This window comes from Passer domesticus, chromosome 20 (genome assembly GCF_036417665.1).
Source record: "Passer domesticus isolate bPasDom1 chromosome 20, bPasDom1.hap1, whole genome shotgun sequence".
Taxonomy (NCBI): Eukaryota; Metazoa; Chordata; class Aves; order Passeriformes; family Passeridae; genus Passer; species Passer domesticus.
The window spans coordinates 3,091,230-3,106,079 of NC_087493.1; the positions used below are offsets into that span (position 1 = coordinate 3,091,230).

The window sequence follows — 14,850 nt, forward strand, 5'->3', positions numbered from 1 at the left end:
AGAAGCACAGCTGGCACTGCAGGAGGGCTGAGCCCCCATGGGATGGGACTGTGCCCCCACCCTGACCCACAGGGCTCAGCTCCTGCTCTGACTCTGGCAGTGTCGGTTTGTATTACTGCATTTTTATTTAATTTTAATTTTTTCTAATAAAAGAACTATTATTCCTACTCCCATATCTTTGCCTGAGAGCCCCCCTTAATTTCAAAATTATAATAATTTGGAGGAAGGGGGGTTGCATTTTCCATTTCAGGAGAGGCTCCTGCCTTCCTTAGCAGACACCTCAAACCTACACACTGGCCATTATCAAATAGCCCAATGACATTATATATATATATATTGGTATATATAAATAATATGGATGGATGAATGGATGGATGGATGGATGGATGGATGGATGGATGGATGGATGGATGGATGGATAATATTTATGATATATGATATATGATATATGATATATGATATATGATATATGATATATGATATGTGATATGTGATATATGATATGATAGACTAGAATAATATGTTTGTATGTATAAATAATATAAATATTTGTTTGTAAATCAATTGTATTTATTTCCTGGGACAGAGCTGCTCTGACTCCCATGGGAGATTCCTTCCTGCCCCTCCTGGATGGGGTGTGGGCACGGAGGTGTCCCCATGCCAGGCCTGGCACAAAGTGACCTTGCTGTCACTGCTCGAGGAGGCTTTGGGCTCTCAGTGTCCCTTTAATCTGGGACAGTGACGTCAAGGCTGGTGGCACCAGGCAGTGTTTTAGCACAGCCTCTCCTTAAGGCTGTGAAAATAACCCCGGTATTAGTGCTAGTCTTGGGGCCAGACCCATCTTAGCATGCAAGGAAAAGCTGCCTGGTTAAATAAAAATAAATTAAAAAAATTAAAACAAACGAACAAAAACCAGAAATAAAAATATAAAAATAAATTAAAGTAAATGGGAATAAATTAGAATGTAAAAAAATAAAATTAAAAATAAATAAATAAATAAATAAATAAAATAGAATATTAAAAATTAAAATAAATAAAATTTAAAATAACAAAGAATTCAAATAAGTACAAATAAATAAAAAATAAATTTAAAAACCAAAAAATAAAACAAACAAAAAACCCCAAACAAAAAACCCAAAGAACTCCTCAATAAATAAAAACAAATAAAAACAAAAAAAAATTTTAAAAGGTTTGACAGCATCATTTTCTGGTTGTTTTTTTTATATTCTAATCCCTCCTGGAAATATTTAATTAGGATTTGGGTGTGGGACTGCAGGAAGGTTGGGGTTGGATGATGTCTCTGAAGGTCATTGAATCCAGCCCCCCCTGACAGGGCACCTTCAGTGAGATGGGCTCGCCTGGAGCCCTGTCCAGCCCGACCTTGGATGTTCCCGGCATGGATCCATGACCTCTCTGCTGATGCATTCCAGCATTTTGCCCCCCTCAGTGTAAAAAATTCATTGTTTGGTCCAATCTCTATCAATTCTTCAGTTCAAACCCATCACTGGTTGTCCCTATAATGAAGAAATATATATATGGAGGATATGTATAATATAAATATAAATATAAATATAAATATAAATATAAATATAAATATAAATATAAATATAAATATAAATATAAATATAAATATAAATATAAATATAAATATAAATATACATAGACATATACATAGACATAGACATAGACATAGACATAGACATAATATAAATGTAATTTTAAATATATATATAATGGAGATATAGATATATAATAGAGAAATATACATATAATATGAACTATTATGGAGATATATATATATGGAGAATATATATATATAATGGAGATATATAAATATTATATATATATATAATGGAGAAATATATATATAATATACACTATAATGGAGAAATATCAATATATCTCAGGGAATCAGGGAATGCTTTGGGTTGGGATTTTTGGGGTCACCTTCCACTGGCTCAGGGTGCAGACAGATCCTTGGGTGCTCCTCAAAATCCCATTCTCAGAACTGGTGTACAAAAATCTCAAGGTTTTATTGCCTGGTGGGTCTGGAAAAAGGAAAGGATGAGGAAAAGCTTTTCACCTTGGGAAGGGTCTGTTCCAGTTCCTACAAACACACAGCAAAGATTGTTTGCTCTGGAGCAGCAGCAGAGCATTCAAGCCAAGTGAAAATCTTCTTTCATGACCAAATAATGCTTCATTTGTGCTTTAGTGTTTTTTGACAGAGAGATTTTGTTTTGATAATATTGAAATAAAAATGGAAACTTTTCTGAAGGGAAGAATTGGCTACAATTGAATTTCAATCATAAAAATAAACTAAATTAAGATTTAAAATATTAAAGATTTAAAAATATTTATTTTCTTGTGGCACTACACTTTTTTTTCTTTCCCCTGACAGTTTTTCAGATAATCACAGAACACTCTGGGGTGCAAGGGACCCTAAAATAAAGCTCATCCCATTCCATCCCTGCCATGGCAGGGACACTTCCACTGTCCCAGGCTGCTCCCAGCCCTGCCCAGCCTGGCCTTGGACACTGCCAGGGATCCAGGGGCAGCCACAGCTGCTCTGGGAATCCCATCTGACATGGGAAGAATTTAGGGAAGTGAGGCAAAAGCTTTTTGTGTAAGCAACAGTCTGTTGAACGACTGAGAAGATGGAAATCTAAAAAAATCTGAAAAAAAATTCTCAAAATTAAATCTCAAAAAAAAGTAAAAAAAAATCTCAAAATTGCATCTTAAATCTCAAAAAAAAAATCTCTCTCAACATGAGAAATCTCAAAATTAGAGAAAAATGTGAAATCTCAAAATCAGGAAATCTTAAATTGGCTTACCAAAACCACTACTCCATCCCAGCACCTCCCCACTGTCCCAGCCAGGAATTCCCTCCCAAAACAGAAAAAATTCCAAAATAATCTTAAAATAATCTTAACCTTAAAAATGTAAAAATACCTAAAGTAAGCTTTAAAAAAATCTAAAATAAATCTAAGAATCTCTTTAAAATCTCATTAAAATGTATTTAAAATCTCTTCAAAATCCATTAAAAGTCTGCGGCCTTGACTTCCACTCCTTGAGGGTATTTATTGCTGCAGGGATAAATCCAGCTTTGCTCAGCAAGGATCACATTCCTGCCCTGCCATGGAGAAAAGAAATGGATCTCTGATAAATAATTGGCATAAATTTGATTTAAGATATGATTTTTCCAGGGTCTGCTTTGTTCCTTGATCCCAAATTTTGGATGTCCCTGGCCCTGAGTTCAGGGCACAGGGAAAGAGGGAACCTGGAGGATTCTTCCTGGACACCAGGACGTGCCTTGGGCTGGAATTGCAGCTTTTATTTTTCTAGAATTTTCTAGAGCTGCAGCTTTCCCATGGATGGCAGAAATTTGGAAAACCATGGGAGGCTGTGAGGAGAAAATTCCTGTCCAGCAGGGATACCTGGAATAACACAGCTTGGCACTGCGAGCTGCTGTACAACATAAATGTTTTGTTTTTTTTTTAAATACCTGTGTGCCAAAACCATTAATTGATTCTTTTTTGTGTCTCTTTTTGCTCCAATTGAATTTTTCTTTCATATTTTGTGTCTCGTTTTGCTTCAATTGAATTTTTCTTTCATATTTTATGTCTCTTTTTGCTTCAGTTGAATTTTTCTTTCTTTATTTTCGTGTCTCTTTTCACTTCAATTGAATTTTTCTTTCATATTTTGATAGAAGCCAGAGATTCCATGTAATATTATGAATATGGATCCGTGGCCAGCAGCTATGTGGAAAAATCAATATATTCCCAGTTCACTCCCAGGTGTTTTATTGCTAAAGGGGTTGGGCAGAGCAAGTGCAGTGCCAGGAATGGATCCTGCTTAAAAGGGAGCAGGGAAAAATGGCTGGAAATGGCTTCAAATTGAAGGAAAAAATGGGTTCCTGGGGTTTCTAGATTGCAGGAATTACGTTGCAGTTAAATAAAGATGAACGGGAATGGGAGAAGATCAGGAATCATTTTCAGAGTGGAAATGCCAATTAAAATATGCTTATTTTAAACATTATTGGGCTGACCAAGCAGGAGGTTCTCCCTCTGAATTATTTCTATTCCTGGTTAGAATATTCCATTTTTCCTGTGTAATCCTCATTGTTACAAACCTTTAGCAAATCCCATAAATAAAGTCAGACACTTTCTGTGACAGAGAAGAGGAAAATGTCCCAGGTCATGCCCAGCTCCTTGTCTGCCATGGTGCAAAACAGCGGAAATTTGTTTCATGAAGGAGCAACACAAAGGGAGAAACCAAAGTGGGGAACAGAGCAGAGAAAACCTTCAGAGATCTGTCCAAAAAATCCCTTTAAAAATAAAAATAAAAACATTTTTAAAAGGAAAATCAGAGCTCATTCTTATCTGCAGTGAATCAGGTTTTATTTGGGGATATTTCCCTGGAACTCTGAGCCAAGGCAGTCATCACTGGATTGAAAAGCTCCTGAAAGGGGCTGGAACTTTCCTGGGCACCTTGGGAAACATTCCAGTTCCTCCGTTAATTAGCGGATGACAAATTAAATATTTGCTGAGTGAAATTGGAGCTGCATTTGTGACCTGCCCAGAATTTTAGCCTTGGAGATAATTTAGGTTCTGGCGCATCAGCAGGGCTGGATATTTACAATTCCCATTGCCTGGGGGTGGAAAAAATAAGAATATTATATTTTTTGTGACCAAAAGATTTCATCCAACTGCCAGTGGCATCAAGAGGATCCCATCAGCCAAAGCTGAGGCTGAAATTCCATTTTGGGAATTCCATTCCATTCCATTTGGGGAATTCCATTCTATTCCATTTTGGGAATTCCATTCAGTTCCCCAATTTTAATTGGCATGGAGTTAAAATTGGGGGAATGGAATTCCCAAATTTTTTATTTTGGGAATTAAATTTGGAAAATTAAAATGGAATTAATTTTAATTTAATTAATTTAAGTTTAATTAAAATTAAATGAATGGAGGGAGCTGTGGGGTTGATGTCACATGGCCCTGCAGAATTCATTGTTTCTTTTCTTTTCTTTTCTTTTCTTTTCTTTTCTTTTCTTTTCTTTTCTTTTCTTTTCTTTTCTTTTCTTTTCTTTCCTTTGGGCAGGTGAAGCCTCACTGAGGCTTTTCCTTGAATAAATCATATGGTAAAGAGCTGAAATAAAGTAAAAAAATAGAGATTAAAGCAGAGAATTGTCCTGCAAGAATATGGGCAACCCCAAAAAGCTCCTTCTTTCCTGAAAAAACACTTTATAGGAGTTCTTGAAATGAATAAAGAGGCTCTTCAATGAATAAATTTGGCTTTTAATAGGAGCCTTTAAAGGGTGGGATTTGGCCTTTAAAATCAGCTTTTATTGACTCAGATCTGTGGCATTGCTGGGATGATGAGAACTGAGTGAGCAGACTTTCTGATTAATAATTATTAGTAATTATGAATAATTTTATTAATATTGATGATGATCTAAAAATATTATTAATTATTTCATATTAACGCCTTCAACTTTGTCCTGCTTTTTCCTGGTTTTGTTTTGTTGTTTGGTTCGTTGGGGGATTTTAATTTTATGAAATTCAGCCTGCAAGCCCTAAAACCCAAGAGCAATGTCCCCGCAGAGGTCACAGCTCTGCCATCAGGGATTGGCATCTCCTCCCAGATTTACTGCCTGGCCAGCCCCAAAATAACCCAAAAAACTCTGGGAAAAACTCGGCCAGCAGCACAGGGCTGGACGCAAAGAGCTCTGAATGCTGAGTAGGGCCAAAGTTTAGTTTCACTTTTTCTTTTTCCCAAGGAAAGGATGGAATAAAAAACAAAATTAAAAAAAAAAAAAATCCTGCAGTGTTTTCAACTCTTGTGTGATCCCACAAAAGCCACTGCGGGGGTTGGGGATAGGAGGAAAAACTTTTTCCTGAGCTTTTTCCAGGGCAATCCCAGAATTTCCTTCCCTTTGGAAAAGTAGAGGAGCACAACATTCCCATCTCCATTTCACTTTATTTCTATTTCTCTCTATTCCTACAAAGGGTAAATTCCAGAGGTTTTACCCAGAGGAGCTGGGCAGGGGCAGGGAGTGATCCTAAAGGGATTGGGGGCTGCAGGGATTTTTGTATCCAGAACTTGCATTTTTATTATTTGTATTTTTCCTGTCCATCAAGCTGCCCTTTTATTTTATAATCCTTATAGCCTGTGGGGCTTTCTGAGCAGGAGGTTCTCCTTGTAAATTATTTATAAATAATACATATATTAAAAATATATATATAGAGATTTAAATATGTACATAATTAAATAGAATAGAATATATATAATATATAATATATAAAAATTATAACTATAATCTGTAAATATCTTGAATATAATTATATATATAATACATATTTATACATATATAATTCAATTTTTCCTATGTAATCTTCGTGTCTCATCCTGCTGCTACTGTATATAAAAAAAATTCTCATTTTTTCCAAATTATGGCAACTTTGCAAAGCAATGATTAGCAATAAAACGCTGCCTGATCAATCCCTCTTTGTTTTAATTGTTATTGCCGTTGTAAAATGGGTTTGAAATGGAGAGGGAGCGCACGGGAATTACCTGGAGATGGGATAAAAATGCTTCAGCACCTCCATTGAGCTGGTAAGGAGGGAATTGAAATGTGTCACTTCCCCTTTGGAGAGAATTCCTGTGCTTGAAGCCCTCTGGAATCTGCCAGAGAGTCCAGGGTTTCACTGGGAGCTGAAATCAAATTGAAATGAGAGACTGGGCACATTTAAATGCCATTTATTGAGCATTTTTATATTTTTATAAAATATAAAAATATATTTAACGTGATATGTGTACTATATATTCTATTACAGATTAACACAATATATTAATTATATATTTATTTAACATTTTAATATTTATTTAATAAAATATTAATTTTTTAATGGCTAAGATTTTATCTAAAAGATGCTTGGAATATCTGGAAATTATTTCCAAGGGCAAGGAGGATGCTCAGACTGAGAATTCCTGCACCAAGAGCAGAGTGTGCATTAGCTAAACCCTAATTTAGGCTTTGTTAAACCCAGGTTTATTATTCAGTGCAGTGGATGAATGATTGAAGTTCACAGAAGATCAAATTAAAGAACTGAATGTGATTTTCTAAATATTCCAAGCAAATACTGCCTGAGCCAGCCCTGCTTGGAAAAACTCTCATATTTCTCTTGCTGGTTTTGTTTCCTCAAAGTCACAGCTGTATTTTATACAATTTTGCAGCATTATTTGCCCATAAATTGTTTCCACAAAATTTAATTTAATTAATCATGAGCTGCTCATGATGAATTAAAATTCTTGGACCATCAGGTTTTAGCTTTAGCTGGAGTAAAAATGTTTTTACAGCATTTTCTGCTTGGTTCATAAATGATAAAATGTTCTTTTTCTGTGGCTTAAAAACTTGAAATTCCCTCAGCTTTATCCTGTCCATTATTGGGGGAAATTGATGTTTTGGGGGAAAATTACTGCATCGTTTCTTGAGTAATAACTCCTTAAAATTCACTTAATTCTCTTCCTTCAACCCCAGATTATTGAATTAACTCTCATTAATTACTTTTAATGATTCTTGTCCATGGGTAGGATTTTCTAACACATTTTGTATCTGTAGCTCCTCTTCTGGGGTTAAAATTTGGGGTCAAATTCCTCTGTGTGTGGATCAGGGCTCGAAATGTTAAATGGGATCTGAATGCCATAATTGCCTCAGTGGCCCTTTTTTTCCCAGCTAAATTCCATCCCATTTCCTGGAAATATTTGATGCTGATTTATAACAAAATCTCAATTATCAGCACTTCAGGGGGAGGTGAACTTGGGCTGCAATACAGGAAGAATCCAGCCCATAAAAAGGGGGAGAAAAAATCCAGCCCCAAAAAGGTGGAGAAAAAAATGGGCCCTGAAAAAGGGGGAGAAAACAGACCCAAAAGGGAAGAAAACCCCAAAAAGGTGGAGAGAAAAAAAATGGTCCCAAAAAATGGGGAAAGAAAAATTGGCCCCAAAAAAGGGGAGAGCAATTGGTCCCAAAAAAGGAAAGAGGGAGAAAAAAAATGGCCTAGAAATGGGGAGAAAAATTGGTGCCAAAATGGGGAGAAAAAATCATCCCCAAAAAAGGGGGGAAGAAAAATTGACCCAAAATGGGAGAGAAAAATCAGCCCAAAATGGGGGAGAAAAATCAGCCCCAAAGAGGGGGAGAGAGAAAAATTTGCCCTGAAAGGGGGAAAAAAATCCAACCCCCAAAAGCGAGGGAAAAATTGGCGCTGAAAGGGGTGGGATGGCAGGGGGGAAAATTGGCTCAAAAAATTTTGGTGGGAAAGGGAGTGGGGGAGAAAAATTCAGCCTAAAAAGGGGGAGAAAAATCAGACCCAAAAGGTAGGGGGGGGGTGTGTAGAAAAATCAGCCCTCAAAAGGAGGAACATCAGCCCCAAAGAGGAAAAAAATTCACGCTTTTTGCCAAGTTTTCCTTAAAATCCAGGTGCAAAACCTCCTGTCCCATCCAGCTCAGCTCCCAGCAGATCCAGGAGAGCGTTAATGCCATGAAATCCCATTTTTATGGAAGGGGAGGAGGAAAATCTCCTTGGCACCTGGCTGGGAAGGGCTGCTCTGCATTGCCACCCCTCCCTGGCACGGAATATTCCCTTTTTCATTTCTAGGAATTGCTCCGGTTCCAAGGATCACTTCTCCCTGGGGGAAATCAGAAAACGACTTCCCCACGGGGTTTTGTTTGTTGTCAAACAACCCAAATGGGAAAAATATTTGTTCTGTAGCACGGCAACGAATCCATGGCCGTGGATGATCCAAGATCATACAGATCTTGTCAAATGTTGTTCTAGAGCAGATTTGGAGCCCTTTTATAAAGAACCACACAGAAAAGGGCAATGCAGAGGAAAGTTTTCAATGCTGAGCTGCTGAAGAGAGCAATATTTCCAGATAAGCAGGATGACTTTTTTTTCAAAAGGGTTTTTTGCTCAGTCCTTGAATATTGTAAATGCAAGGCCACTGACAAAGGAAGGAATGATGAGGACGACTCCATGTTCTCAGAAGGCTGATTTATTATTTTATGATACTATATTATATTAAAGAATACTAAACTATACTAAAGAATACAGAAAGGATACTTACAGAATGTTAAAAAGATAATAATGAAAACTGGTGACTCTCTCCAGAGTCTGACACAGCTTGGCCCTGATTGGCCAAAGAGTGAAAACAACTCCCAGCAGAACCCAATGGAACAATCACCTGTGGGTGAACAATCTCCAACCACATTCCAAAGGAGCAAAACACAGGAGAAGCAAATGAGAGAAGAATTGTTTTCCTTTTTCTCTGAGGCTTCTCAGCTTCCCAGGAGAGAAATCCTGGGAGAAGGAATCCTGTTCAGAGACTGTGAATGCCACACTTGAGTGGATGAGCAAATAGTTTCACTTTTGTGTCTTTGTGTGTGTGTGTGATGCTCTAGGTTCTAGGTAAAGGCACTGAGGGCAAACTTCCTGTAGCATTAAATCAGATTTCTGCATGCTGTGCTGAGGCATAGGCTCACTTCTTGAATAAAAACCCCTAAATTTAATACATTTTGTGTATAAATTTAAATTTAATACATTTAATATAGGAAAGTGAGCCCAAAATGAGGAATTTCCCACGGCCAGGGCTGGTGCTGGAGCTGGGGTGATGACCCTGTAAGGGATGAGTAATGCCATGGTTGGCTCTCACAATTAAAAGGCAAATATCAAGTATAGATGTTAAGTTTTATACATTCATAGTTATGTTTTAACCCCCTTCCATTGGTATTATGGGATGGCCTGGGTTTGGGACATTTGGGAGGGTTGGCTCGTTACTATGGCAACACCCAACCTCCAATCAGGATTTAAGGAGGTGATCTCCACCCCTGGACAGTGAAGGAGGGGCTGATGGACAGAACTTTGGGAGGGGCCAAAGGGTTAAAAGGTGAAACCTCCATTGTGGGGTGAGCACATGGTGGGGAAAATCCTCTGCTTTCTTCTCTATTCAACCTTCTGTTGTATTTTTTATAAGATTTTAATAAGCCTTTTCAATTTTTGGAAGTGAGGAGCATTTCTCACAGCCCCAAGCTGGGATGTTGCAGAAGAAACTCAGAAATTTGGGGGTGCAGCTCTGGTGTTTTGCTGTTTCACTGAGAATTATTTTGATTTTTCAGTGCCTCGCTCAGTTGTGCACTGGAATCATGAAATGTGTTGGGATGAAAGGAATTTAAAGCTCATCCAGTTCCACCCCCACACCTTCCACTATCCCAGGGGACTCCAAACCCATCCAAGCTGCCCTTGGAGACCTCCAGGGATGGGGCAGCCACAAATTCTTGGGATAATCTGTGCCAGGCCCTCCCCCTCTCCCAATAAAGAACTTTTTTTGACCCAGGGTAGCTGATCTCTGCAGGAGAAGATATTGCCATAAATTATAAAGTTGATCTTGGTATAAAACCTGGACTGAGCAGCTCCAAAATTGGAATTTCCCACATTTCTCAATTTCCCATATTTCCTAATTTCTCTTATATCCCAATTTCCCATATTTCCCATATCCTATTCCTCTTGAGGATGCAAATCCTGGACTGGTGACTTTCTGCCTTGCCCTGGCCACTGTCAGTGCTGGCCCTTCCTAACCAGGTGTGATTATTCCAAATTAATTCCAGGATCAGTCCTCTAAACATGACTTAAGGGTGGTTTTCCAAAGCATTTTTGTACTTGAAAAATACCAGAGCAGCAGAATATTTTAATTAAATAATTACATATTAAGTTTTATTAAATTTAATTAAATTATTTTGATATTGTAGTAATTATTTGTCATTATATTTATTATTATTATAGTGTTTATTATTTAAGTTATTATTAAATTATAATTAAATAGCTATTATGGTTATTATTAATTAAATTTATTGTTATTCAATATGTGTATTATTTAAATTACATAAATAGTTATTATAGTTAATATTAATTAAATGTATTGTTATTCAATATATTCATTATTTAAATTATTATTAAATTATTGTTCCATGTTACTGTTAATTATATGTATTGTTATTCAATATGGTTATTATTTAAATTATTCTTAAATAATAATTAAATTATTAAATAATAACTTGTGAGTGCTAATCAGTGGCAAAGTCTGCCATGATCACTGGTGCTTTCTGTTGTATTTTAACAACAAATCTGCATTTCCTGATCCCTTGAATTGGTCCTGGCTGGAAAAATCAAGGCTTCTTCATGAACAGGAACATGCAAGGCTGGTGCAAAGGATTTGATTTCTCAGAACTGGAGAATGTGCTGGGAAATCCCATTTTTTATTATTATTTTTTTGTTTTATGGCTGGGATTTTATGGGAAGGAAGACGGGAAGTTGCAGAATCTCTGCAAGTCCCGGATGTCAGTGGCCAGATGTTCTGCAGCTGCCAGCCAAGGCCATCAGCCTCTGGCAGGGATTTCAGCTTCCTCTGCACTTCCAGCTCCTCTCTGGGCTTTTGCTCCTTGGCTTGGGGCTGCTGCTGCTTCACCCCTCGGAAAAGATGGATTGGAAGCCAGCCCCAGTGTGCCCAGGGAATTTTCAGGACTGGGAGCTGGGATTGCAGGCTTGGGATGTCCAGGGCAATCCCAGAATTTCCTTCCCTTTGGGAAAGTAAAGGAGCAGAACATTCCCATCCCTATTTAATTTCTCCTTATTTCTCTTTATTTCTCGTTTTTTCTAATTATTTTCTCTTTATTTCTCTCTTTTTCTCTCTATTTACTTTCTTTATCTCTATTTCTCTCTAATTAATTTCTCTTTATTTAATTTCTCTTTATTTCTCTCTGTTCCTATTTCAATTCTCTTTCTGTCTATTCCTCTCTAATTAATTTCTCTTTATTTGCTTTATTTATCTCTATTTCTCTCTATTTCATTCTCTTTCTCTCTATTTCTCCTTAATTAATTTCTCTCTAATTAATTTCTACTTTTTTCTCTTTATTCTATTTCTCTTTAATTCCCTCTTTCTCTCTATTTCAGTTTTCTTTCTCTGTATTTAATTTCTCTCTCTTGATTATTAGTGTATTTTTTGTGAAGTAAGTTTTTTTTTTTTATAAGAAAATTGGTTTTTTTGGTGGTTTTTAAATTTTATGAATAGCAGCCACCCGAGGAAATTTGTAATTGTGAATTTTTTCTTATTTTTTATAAGTTTGTTTATCATTGTGTTTATGGGTTATGTTCATTTATGGGTATTGTTTTAAAGATGAGTTGTTTAAAGCTAAAGGTATTATTTATTTTTAAAATAATATTTTGGGGGGGTATGCAATTTTTTTGCTGTTATTTTAATTTTTTTAAATTCCTTACATTTAAAATTCCAACACTCGGGTTTGGATTTAATTAAGATATCTTTAATTTTGATAATTATTTAATTTAGATATATTTAATGTAGATAATTGTTTATTTAATTTAGGTTTCATTTAGGTATTAATTTAAATATCTTAAATTGATTTTATATTTTTCATATATCATTATAATATTATGTAATTATTTAATTTATTATTGTCATTATATATCATAATATATTTATTATATTTTATATAGTATATTATTATTATATATTATATAATAATAAATTGCTATTTAATTTAATTTATAGAATTAATTTTTATTTGGATTTAATTTCAATATTGATTTAGATATTTAGATATATAGGGTTTATCACCCTTTTATCCTGAAAGAAAACCCAAAACTTTCCATTCTCCAACAACTTTGATTATTTGTTCTCACCTGGGCTCCCTTTCCCATAAAAGCTGGCCCAGGATCCCTCTGGAAATCCCTTCGCAGCCTTTTGGGGACTCTCTGCCCGTGTTTGTGTGAAATCCTTTGGCACTTTTCACCTGAGCGCTGCCCAAGGTTTCCTCGTGACTTCCCCAGGGCTGCAATTGTTCATTTGGAGGTCACCCAATCACTTCCCCTCATTAGCTGGCTAATTTGCATTTCCAGAGCAAGGTGCAGCCCTTGTTGGTCCCAAGCACTTTTTGCAGAAAAACTCTTCTTCAGCAGAACTCCTAGCAAAGAGTGAACATCTCACTATCTGATAATATAAATCTGGTTTTGAAAATGTATTTTCATCAAATTTCATTGTAGAGGAGCTTTTCTCTGCACTTAAAAAAACAAAATAATTATATATTATTATATATTGACATAACATTTATATAATAAATTTATATATAAAGATATTATACTATTATATAATGTTTATACTAGTATATATTACAATATATTATGTTATTATATTATATTATATTATATATATAATTTATGTATTTTTTAAATGTTCTGAGACCTTTATTTTAGATGCATGATTTTTTTGTAAAATAAACTTTTTCGTAAGCACAAAATCTCCTAATAGAGAATGGAACTATGTTACATCCAGAAAAATTTGGGTACAATATAAAGTTGTTTTCACCCATTAGTTCCTGAATAGAAGGAAAAAAAAAGTAAAAATTACCATAAGACACTGGCTATAAATTCCTGCATATATGCAGTAGTGAAAAAAATGTATTTTAATCAAATTTCATCCTAGAGGAGCTTTGCTCTGCATGTTTTTTTTTAAATAAATATGGCCCAAGAGCTCTGAGACCTTTATTTTAGACACATAATTTTTCTGTAAAATAAACTTTCTTCATAAGCAATCTCACACAAAAATGGAACTGTGTGGGTACAGACAAAAAAAATGAAATAATTTTATTAATAGAGATTTAATTATTATATAATTTTTATAATTTTAATTTAGTAATTTAAAAAACTCTAATTATTATATAATTATTTAATTATGACCCCTCCTTTGTCCATTGTCAGAAAAAAGGAGTGAAATCAAGAGGCAGGGAAGAGGAATTCACCAGCTTGAGCTTTCTAAGTGTTTTGTCTAAGAAAAACAACAAATAAAATAAATCCACAATAAAACAGCACCTGAATCTCACTTCCCACTTTTTTTACTATTTTTTTGTGTTTGAAACTGGGGCTGTTGAACTTCAGGGTGAGACCTGGGAGGTGTTTGGAGCTCCAGGTTCAGCCTGGTTGTGCTTAACGATGATTTCCATGGGATTATTGATTTGGGAGTGTTGATATCAGCACTAATTGCTCCTTGATCCCCTGTGGAAGTTCCAAAGGTGGCCCTGCTCAGGCTGTGGTGACTCAGCCCCTGTGTGATGCTGTTCCTTTGTGTCTTCATTAAAATCAGCTCTCAATTTCCTGGATTTGGGACCATCAGACCCCCTCACCCCCCATCTGAGGCTTCTGCTCACGCAGCAGGAGCTGAATCACCCCATGCTGGAAGGAATGAACCACCAGGAAATTCCTCCCCGGGTGATTTTCTGAACCTTTTCCCAGCCTAGGTAGGAGCTGATTACAAAAGCAGATTGCAGAGGTGATTGTGCCCTGGCCACCAGCCCAGCAAGGGTTTTCCTGCCCTTCCCAGTGATATTTGGGAATGGTGTCCCTTTATTATTAACATTTGGGGGTGTCTCTTCCTTGCAGAGCTGTAGCCTGAATGGGGACAGGACAATCTCACCCGGACTGGACAATTTACTCACCCAAAGCTCTTTGGCTGGTGTAGGTCCTGTCGAGTCTCCAAAGAACAAATTCCTCTCCTTTAGATGGTTACAGATCCCTAAAATAAGTTTTTATTACAAAGATCCCTTCCAATATTCCCTTTGGATCATGGGACCAGGAGAAAGACGTAGGCTGGGGGACACTTGGACACTTTTTCAACCTGAGAATTATTTCTTTAACGTGTGCAAGAGAAGATGAGGGAAATGCAGGTCAGGAAGGTCTCATCTCCTGCTGAAGGGTTTGCAAAGCTCAGCTGATGCCTTGAGAAGGC

At 36.3% G+C, this 14,850-nt stretch overlaps 2 long non-coding RNA genes across 2 annotated transcripts; both read right to left on the minus strand.

The window, feature by feature from the left end:
- Positions 1-1,233: 1,233 nt before the first annotated feature.
- Positions 1,234-4,918, minus strand: LOC135284349 (uncharacterized). The gene is made up of 3 exons (XR_010349769.1): positions 4,130-4,918; positions 1,948-2,048; positions 1,234-1,514 (listed from the first exon to the last, which is right to left on the minus strand). It is a non-coding gene; the product is annotated as an uncharacterized LOC135284349 (long non-coding RNA).
- Positions 4,919-5,095: 177 nt separating this feature from the next.
- LOC135284269 (uncharacterized) lies at positions 5,096-12,868 on the minus strand. Its single transcript, XR_010349691.1, has 3 exons — positions 12,753-12,868; positions 6,574-6,714; positions 5,096-5,148 (listed from the first exon to the last, which is right to left on the minus strand). It is a non-coding gene; the product is annotated as an uncharacterized LOC135284269 (long non-coding RNA).
- Between the last annotated feature and the right edge of the window lie 1,982 nt (positions 12,869-14,850).